The sequence below is a fragment of the Peromyscus maniculatus genome, chromosome 3, assembly GCF_049852395.1.
Source record: "Peromyscus maniculatus bairdii isolate BWxNUB_F1_BW_parent chromosome 3, HU_Pman_BW_mat_3.1, whole genome shotgun sequence".
NCBI classification, from domain to species: Eukaryota; Metazoa; Chordata; class Mammalia; order Rodentia; family Cricetidae; genus Peromyscus; species Peromyscus maniculatus.
The window spans coordinates 72,064,409-72,072,723 of NC_134854.1; the positions used below are offsets into that span (position 1 = coordinate 72,064,409).

The 8,315-nt window shown below is 45.2% G+C and overlaps 1 protein-coding gene across 3 annotated transcripts in view; it reads left to right on the top strand.

Annotated features, from left to right (window-relative positions):
- The first annotated feature begins 2,546 nt into the window (after positions 1–2,546).
- Ccdc126 (coiled-coil domain containing 126) overlaps positions 2,547–8,315 on the top strand; it is a 27,083-nt gene continuing 21,314 nt past the window's right edge. Inside the window, exons 1-3 of one of the 3 annotated variants that reach the window (XM_076566761.1) lie at positions 2,554–2,749; positions 3,553–3,612; positions 4,523–4,663. The gene's annotated coding sequence lies outside the window, so the exon portion shown is untranslated. Of the gene's footprint in view, positions 2,750–3,552; positions 3,613–4,522; positions 4,664–8,315 lie in introns of all 3 variants that reach the window. The other 2 variants (XM_042273313.2, XM_006990091.4) reach the window with 2 other exon arrangements.

Consider the following 8,315-nt stretch of genomic DNA (forward strand, 5'->3'; position numbering starts at 1 on the left):
AGTTCCAGAACATCCAGGGCTACACAGAAAAATCCTATCTTGAAAAACAAACAAAATCCTATCAATACATTTATATATATATATATATAATATTTAACATTTATAGTCAAAAGTTTAAAACCCCAAGTGGTAGTCTACATTGTTTCTTATGTAGCCAATCATTAGTATTTGGTAGCTTGCTGTTACAGCACATCCTGATTTAGACTAACTACCTACCTTGCAAGTCTTCAAGGGTCACACATGGCTAGCAGCATTAGAGAGCACAGAAAATCTACATCCAGGTCATTCCATTTTGCACACATGGATGATGATGTTCTTTCCCTGTATGCCTGCCTACCAGGCTGGCTGTTTCCACACAGACAGCCGCGGAGACCATTTCCCCATTTACCGTCACATCCAGTCTTTCTGCAGCAAGGAGCCCTCGCAGGCTTTACTTACGACAGTGTCTCTAATGCTTTAGTGGGGAAGGGAGGCCAAGGAGAGAACATTCCCAAGGGCTTGCTGTACCCAGAGTGCTGTGAAAACGCTTCATACATATCAGCTCATGCTCTCAAGTTAATTCACAATATCCTCGTGATTTACTTTTATGACTGATGGGGAAGCCAAGGCTTATGCTGTTGTGGCCTTAGCCTAAAGTCATACCGTTGTAGGACCTACAATTCAATGAAGGCTCTCTGATTCTAGATCCATGAACTTTGATTTTCAACTTGGTAAGCACAGCATCTATGTGGAAAAATGCATAAGCAATGAATATATAATTGGCAGATTATAAAGCCTACACTATCCATGCCGAGAGATAGATGGTGTTTCCAACCTTAACTCCCCTGTATAGGGACTCTGTGGGCAGCATTAGTCACCCTTTACAGTTACCAGTTCCTGAGTTTTTGTTTAAAAAAAAAACTTTGAAAAATATAGATTTCTTTTATTTATTACTGCATTTGTATGGTGTGTGTGTGTGTGTCTGTGTGTGTCTGTGAGAGAGAGAGAGAGAGAGAGAGAGAGAGAGAGAGAGAGAGAGAGAGAGAGATTTTATGGGTGTGGGTGTGTTTGCCTGCCTGTACATCAGTGTGCCACCTGCACTCCTGGTGAGGCCAGAAGAGGGACTGTCTGGAACTGGGGGTACAGATGACCGTGAGCCGCCATGTGGACACTGGGAACTGAACCTGAGTGCTTTGCAAGAACAAGTGCTCTTAACCACTAAGACATCTTTCCAGCTCAATATTTGACTTTTTAATGTGTAATTTTTATGTGTGCTGGGTGTTGGTTTTTTGCGGCGCTCTTGCCCCAAAGGAAAAGTCATGACACATGACAGAATCCACTAACAAGAGTTTTATCAAGACAAAGAGAAAGGGATAGATGTGATCAGGCCTGTGGAAAGACGAGAGAGAGAGAGAGAGAGAGAGAGAGAGAGAGAGAGAGAGAGAGAGAGAGAGAGAGAGAGAGACACACATGCAGAGATCATGTAGTCACATCTGCGCGACTACGTGACCATGTAACCATGGGGCATGGGTCACGCAGGACCCTGGAAATGACTAGGTGGAGATGACTAAGTGTCCTGCCGGGCATTTGTGACCATGCCCCACAGTGGGTGCGTGGTGGGAATTTCTATCACTGGGCATTTAATCTAGGGCCGTATGCTTGCTAGGCAAGTGTTCTACCACTGAGCACCTGAAAGTCCTTGATTATTTTTTATTACTGTATTAACTTTGTTGAACTCTCCTCCTCCTCCTCCTCCTCCTCCTCCTCCTCCTTCTTTTTGGCTTTTTTGAGACAAGTTTTCTCTATGTAGCTTTGGAGCCTTTCCCAGAACTCACTCTGTAGCCCAGGCTGGCCTCAAACTCACAGAGATCCGCTTGCCTCTGCCTCCCAAGTGCTGGGATTAAAGGCATGTGTCACCACCACCCAGCTGTTGAACTCTTCTTAATTGTAATAATTTGTCTACAAATTGTCTTGTATTTTCTGTGTGCATACATAATTATACCATATGTGAAAAGAATATCTTTAAAATACCTTTTATATTTATTAAATTGTATGTGAGTGTGCTGGTCTGCAGAGGCCAGAAGATGGGATCCCCTGGAATTGGAGTTCCGGGAGGTTATGAACCTCTTGATGTGGGAGCTGGGAATCGAACTCCGGCATTATGGTCCTCAGCAAATTGTCTGAACTGCTGAGCCAGGCCTTCAGTCACCAGAGAAGGATACTTTGTTTCTATTAATCTTTAGTCCTTTTATTTTCCATGCGCTTCTGCACTATGTGAGGATCTTCAGGAACAACCATGGGCACACTTGCATTCTGCAACAGTAGGATGCCCAGCGTCAGCTAACAGCATCTGGAGGGTTGGTTTTCTGATGGAAGGTCGGTAGTAGGACGCGGAGACTTCAGTTCACCATCAGGATGCGGCATTTCTTCTAGTAGTGTTGCAGCTGCCGCGCCTCTTGGTTGCCAAGCAACGGCGTCACCGGGAGCCCCTGGGCTAAGAGCACGTGCCGCCTCTCCGCAAGCCCCGACTACATCTCCCACAATGCCGCGCGCAGCGGGCCCTGGCCGCAGAGTGGGGGAAGGGCGGCCGGGAGGCGGAGCGGAAACGGGGAGCAGAGTCTCCGGGCGCCCAGCGCTCTCCGTCCTACATCCATCCCGGCCCGGAGGCTGTTGCGGCGCCGCTGACGTCCGCCGCGGGCTGTGGCTGCAGCTCCAGCTCGCGAGCTCCGCGGCGGTGGCCCGCGTGATTGACGGGAAGCCCGCGGGCCAGGTAACGCGGAGGGGAGGCGGGAGGCGGTGTCCTCGCGGCCCGGGCTTTGCCGCCGTGACAGCCGAGACTCCCGGGCCGGCTTGGCGGCTCTCTGCGGGGATGTGCAGTCGCCGCGGCCGCGCTCACTCGCGCTCCGTCCTTGACAGCTCAGTTCTCCCGTTGAGAGAAGGATCATGAAATGGCCTTTAAACCTGCCAAACTCTTCTCCTGGGAGGCTGGTGGGGGAGGAACTTCATTTGCTGTCTGGTGCGGGCGGCGGTGAAGGTTGAGTGGCCAGGATGCCAGGATTCGAACTCCGGGTGCTGCTTCCATCAGGCTAATCAAAGGCTCCAAGCCCGATATGTTTCACCCAGCAGATGGAGATCGCACATAGTTTTAAGTTGTTAGATTTATGAATAATAAACTATTACACCATGAGCTCTTCATTTAACGAAAAGATGTTTTGGATGTGATACGAAGTGGTGTGTGCACTTGTGTGTGCTCTTTCGTTCAATCATTATTAAGTTGTGTGTTGACTTTAGGTTTTACTCATCTCACATGCAAAGAAGTCCTTAAGACAGCGGTTCTCAACCTGGGTGTCGAAGGACCAATTCACAGGGGTTGTCCAGGACCATCTGCATATCAGATATGTATATTACGATTCATAACAGTAGCAAAATAACAGTTATGAAGTAGCAACAAAAATAATTTTATGGTTGGTGGTCACCACACCATGAGGAACTGTATTAAGGGGTCACAGCATTAGGAAGGTTGAGCGCCACTGCCTTAAAATATGCTGGCTTCTTAATTTCCGTCCTTTTAAGATGGCTGAGAATGTTCTAAGGAAATTGATGACTCTGCTTTCCTGAGGATCAGCTCTGGAGGTACTGTACAAGGACTCACTCACCTCCCCCACCTCTCCAGCCTGTCCTGTGGGGAACCCTTAAGAGGAGATTAAAGGCTTTGTCAGCACCCAGGACCTTTGCAGCTTTCCCCTGTCAACTTTCTGAACTGTCTCACTGGTTCACAGTCTTCACCTCGCTTAGGATTTCTGTTTCCAAGTTGCAGTTTTTGTTCTCGAGACACATTGAGCGCAGTAAATCTGATGGGCAGCCACTTCAGTGGTCCACGTTAGCCCTGCTGATGGCGGTTGTTTTTGCTCTGCTTTCTCAATTTTATTGACATTGGTGATGTGTTTTTCATGGAAATCTTTCCAAATCTGTAACTGAATATCCTATTCATTTAAGACGTTTGCTCTGTATGTACTGTTTTGAGTGGAGACACTCTTGTGCAGTTTGTGAAATAATTGAGTATTGTTTTGGATGGGCAGTTGTAATGGGGCAGCGGAGCTGGTGGGCCTGATGAATTGCCTGTGTAAACGTCTTTAGGAAAAAGGAAGAATTCCAATGATTGTTAGAAGAGTAACTTAGTTAATGACCGGGAATTGGGGAAGAAGGCATGCAAATATTTCTGATTTGCCTTAAAATGTGTGGCAAAACATTCATTTTGAAGCAAATGTTTCTAGTGGTGTTACTGAGTGTCTAGAGGAGACAGTGATGACCACAGAAGAGGGAGACCTTGGTTCTTGTCCTGCTCTGCCACTGTCTGTATGACCTTAGCTTTGCTTTCCCTGCAGATTTCCTTTGCTTGTGTCTAAAACAGTGAATTGATCGATCCCGGGGAAGCTTCTGTCTCAGACTTGCAGTGCTAAGGATTTTGAAACGTCCATTTTAGTGTGGGGGAAGAAGATAGAAACTCCCTTACTCAGTTGTGTCCTTGTTCCCCGCACTCCAGGTTACGTAGTTCTCCGAGTCCACCCTGATAAGAAGGGATTATGAAAGAGCTGGGAAACGGCAGGAATCGCCATCCCTACCGACCGCATCCCGTTCTTTCTGTGCTGACATTTCACTGTCTATCCTTTGCTGGTGGCCCTAGGTATGTGCTCTCGCGTGTGACTTTTATTCTCACTTTTCTAACCCGTTTTCATTTTTTGCTCGTCATGAATTCACTTACTTCGGCTCTTGTTTTCTCTCGGGCCTCTTTTCGTAGAAGGCCTCTGGCAGGGGTGCCCATGCCCACAGCTCGCTGTGGAAAGGGGTGTGGGCCACGTGATACAAGTTATGCTTGGCTAAGGCTGTGAGCAGGTCAGACTGTGACTGACGTGTCTGGGGGTGCACCATGTATTTTAGATTAAGCACTCACTAGAGCACAGTGATGAAGTGCTCTTTTTACTATAGTGCTCCCTGGTTTTTATCTCTGCCTTGTTTACCCCCACCCCTTTTTGGGTTTATTTATTTATTTATGAGACAGGGTCTCACCATGTAATCTCTGGCTGGGCTGGAATTCGCTGTGTAGACCAAACTGGTCTCCAACTCACAGAGAGCCGCTTGTCTCTGGCTCCTGAGTACTAGAATTAAAGGCTGTGTCTCTATGCGGGTACTTTAAGGTATTTTATTGCTCTTTTAAAAAAAATCTTTTTTTTTTTTTGAGAAAGGGTTTCCTCTGTGTAGCCCTGGCTGTCCTGGATCTCACTCTGTAGACCAGGCTGGCCTCGAACTCACAGAGATCTGCCTGGCTCTGCCTCCCAGAGTGCTGGGATCCAAGGTGTGCACCACCACCACCCGGCCTATTTTTGTAATCTTTGCTGCTTCTGTCTTTTCCTTTCCCAAAAATGCCATCTAAAAATGATAAAATTTCTGTGTGTTACCTTAGCAGGAACTCTGTGTAGCTTTCTTCAAGGCAGTACATTTTATGTATTTATTTTTTATCTTTATTTCTTGGCAGTGTGGATTGAACCCAGTAGCTACATAACTCCCAGGCCTAAGGCACCTTCAAGTTTAGACCTAATTATAGAGTAGGTAGCTGTCACCTATGTTGAATTTTTTCCCACCAGATAGTAGCTTCAGGCAGTATTATGTAGGGAAAATATTTTAGGAATGGACCTTTTCCCCAGAAATTCCATTCCAGGGCCAAATCCGGTGTGTGTGTGTGTGTGTGTGTGTGTGTGTGTGTGTGTGTAGGACTTAGTTGTGTATGGTTGTCTTGGACAGCGCTATGTGTGCCTTTGCGAGCTGGTGAGCATACCATGTCTCTTTTATAATACACACATACCTCTGTGGCTGCAAAGTCTTTTGGAGACTAATAGACAGGGGTGGTTCTTAGAGTACCCTAGGCTGAGTGAGGGCTGCTGCTGTTAGATAATATTCATAACAGCACAAAACGGAGCCCTGAAGCAAGGTAAAATGGGATTTGAATGAGAGATTTTAAGGTAGGATTAGCCATCTGTTAATGTTTTTAATGTTGCTATTACAGTGTTTTCATAAAAATACATGGAAATACTTCATGAAAGGCAGTTTGAAATGCTCTATTTTTTTTTTAAAAAATAGTTTTTAAAACTGCAACTCAGCAAGAAATCTTTATTTTCAGATTTCATAGACTTGTAATTGCATGCATGTCTATATAAAAACAAATATCCCGAGAAAAATCTGCAGTGTGCACATTTTTCTGTGATGATTTTTGCTTTGTTTTTCAAAACATTGCTAATTGCAAATAATCTGTTCCCTGCTTTTGAAGAGCAGTGGGGTCCTGAGTTGGGAGTTTAGATGTGTGAGCTGTCTCTAGTCCTCTGGTGTTGCTGGAAGGTCCTTGTTCCCTTGGTGTTCTCTTCCCTTTCTTTTTATAATTCTAGTTTAGGACTGGGTGGCGGTGGCACACGCCTTTGATCCCAGCACCCGGGAGGCAGAGACAGGTGGATCTCTGTGACTCTTCTTCGAGGTTAGCCTGGTCTACAGAGCAAGATCCAGGACAGGCTCCAAAGCTACACAGAGAAACCCAGTCTCAAAAAAGCCAAATAAATAAATAAATAAAATAAAGTAAAATAAAATATAATTCTAGTTTAAATAGTTCATGACTCAATGTCTTTTTTTCTAGTAATAATGCTGGCCTGACGTGTTTATCTTTTGGTTTGGGGCTAGGGTGAAACCACTAAAATGTTGCTTAACTACTCGGCTTTTTGCAGGATGGTATGCTGTTTGGTAAGAGTGTCAGAGAGCTTTGAACAGTACTTTCCTTTAAAGCAGTGGTTCTCAACGTGTGGATTGCAACCCCAAGAGGAGTTGCATATCATATATTTACATTACAGTTCATAACAGCAGCAAAATTACAGTTATGAAGTAGTAACAAAATAATTTTATGGCTAGGGGTCACTACAACGTGAGGAAAGGCCGTAGCATCAGGAAAGATGAAAACTACTGTTTTTTGTTTTGTTTTGATTTTTAAAGACAGGCTCTCACTCTGTGGTCCTGGCTGGCTTTGAACTCAGATCTTTTTGTTTCTGTGTCCTGAGTACTGGACTTTAGGCATGTACCATTATACTCTGCTTCCTGTAAAGATTTTATAAGTTGGGGTGGGGGTATTAAAGGCTGTAACAAATACAAAACTTTAGAGAAACTTCTGCCAGTATTTGCTGGTTGACTCTTGTGCTCCGTAGGTAATGTTTTAGAATTTGACACATTGTGCTTAAAATGTTAGTGATTGTTTTCTGTTAACTTTCTGGCGATTGCTAGATAGACTTTGTTCTGTACTGGCATTCTATTATCCTCTTCCTATTAGAAAATACAAAGTAAGAGTATCTTTGTGTTTGTCAAGACCACCACGTGAGATCATTACTGAAGGGATGTTAGCTCACTCGAGAATGTGGCTCTGGCAGGCCTTGCCCTTCTCCCCCACTCCCTCTGCCTTTTCGAAAACCATTAGATTACATTTCTAAAGCTAGCCACCAAGGTCTAGTCCCTTATTTGGACACTTCCTCCTCCTGAGACTGACTACCAAGGTCCAGCTATCAAAGTATTCAAGTCCAGCAATCAGAAGTCCCTTTTGGTTTACTTAACTACATGCCCAATTAAAATTAAACACCTCATCCTAACTGGGGGTTCCCATTTTACCTTTATAAACGGCCATTTTCCTATGTGCCGTGTGTCTGTCTCCTCTATCCAGAGGCAGTCCTTTGTCCTCCAGGACAAATGCCCCTCATTCCTCCCCTTTGCCCCTGGTTCCCTCTATCTTCTGTCTCTGTCTCTTAGTCCCTGCCCTCTGTCCCCCTCTGGGGTAAATAAATCCCCTTTGTGCTGAGAACTTGGTCTTGGGGTGTCTTGAGCTGACTCCGAGGTTCCCTATGTTACTGGTCCTGTATGTTACCAGATTGCCTGACAAGTTCTTAAGAAAGGGTCATGGGGCTTTCTTTGTCTGGGGTTTCCTGCTATTTGTGAGGGCAGAATGTCATTTTTCTATCAAAGGTTGACAGTCTAGCGAGGGCTCATGTTCCGTACATCTCCCTCACCTCTGATCTCTCTCCCCACCTTGTAAAACTTTTATGCAGAACTTTTATTTTCCTCATATTTATGTATACACCCCCCCCCCAGTGGAATAGCAGACTCCTCCCTTTCCTTCATTGTCTTTGCATGAGTCTTTTAAAACTAGCCAATCGGGAATGACTGTGAGATCAGACCCCAGCCAATCTGGAAAAGATGCAGTCACCGTGAGTGTTAGAATACAAACGTGTGCTTGCTAGCCTGGTTTGGGGTCTTAG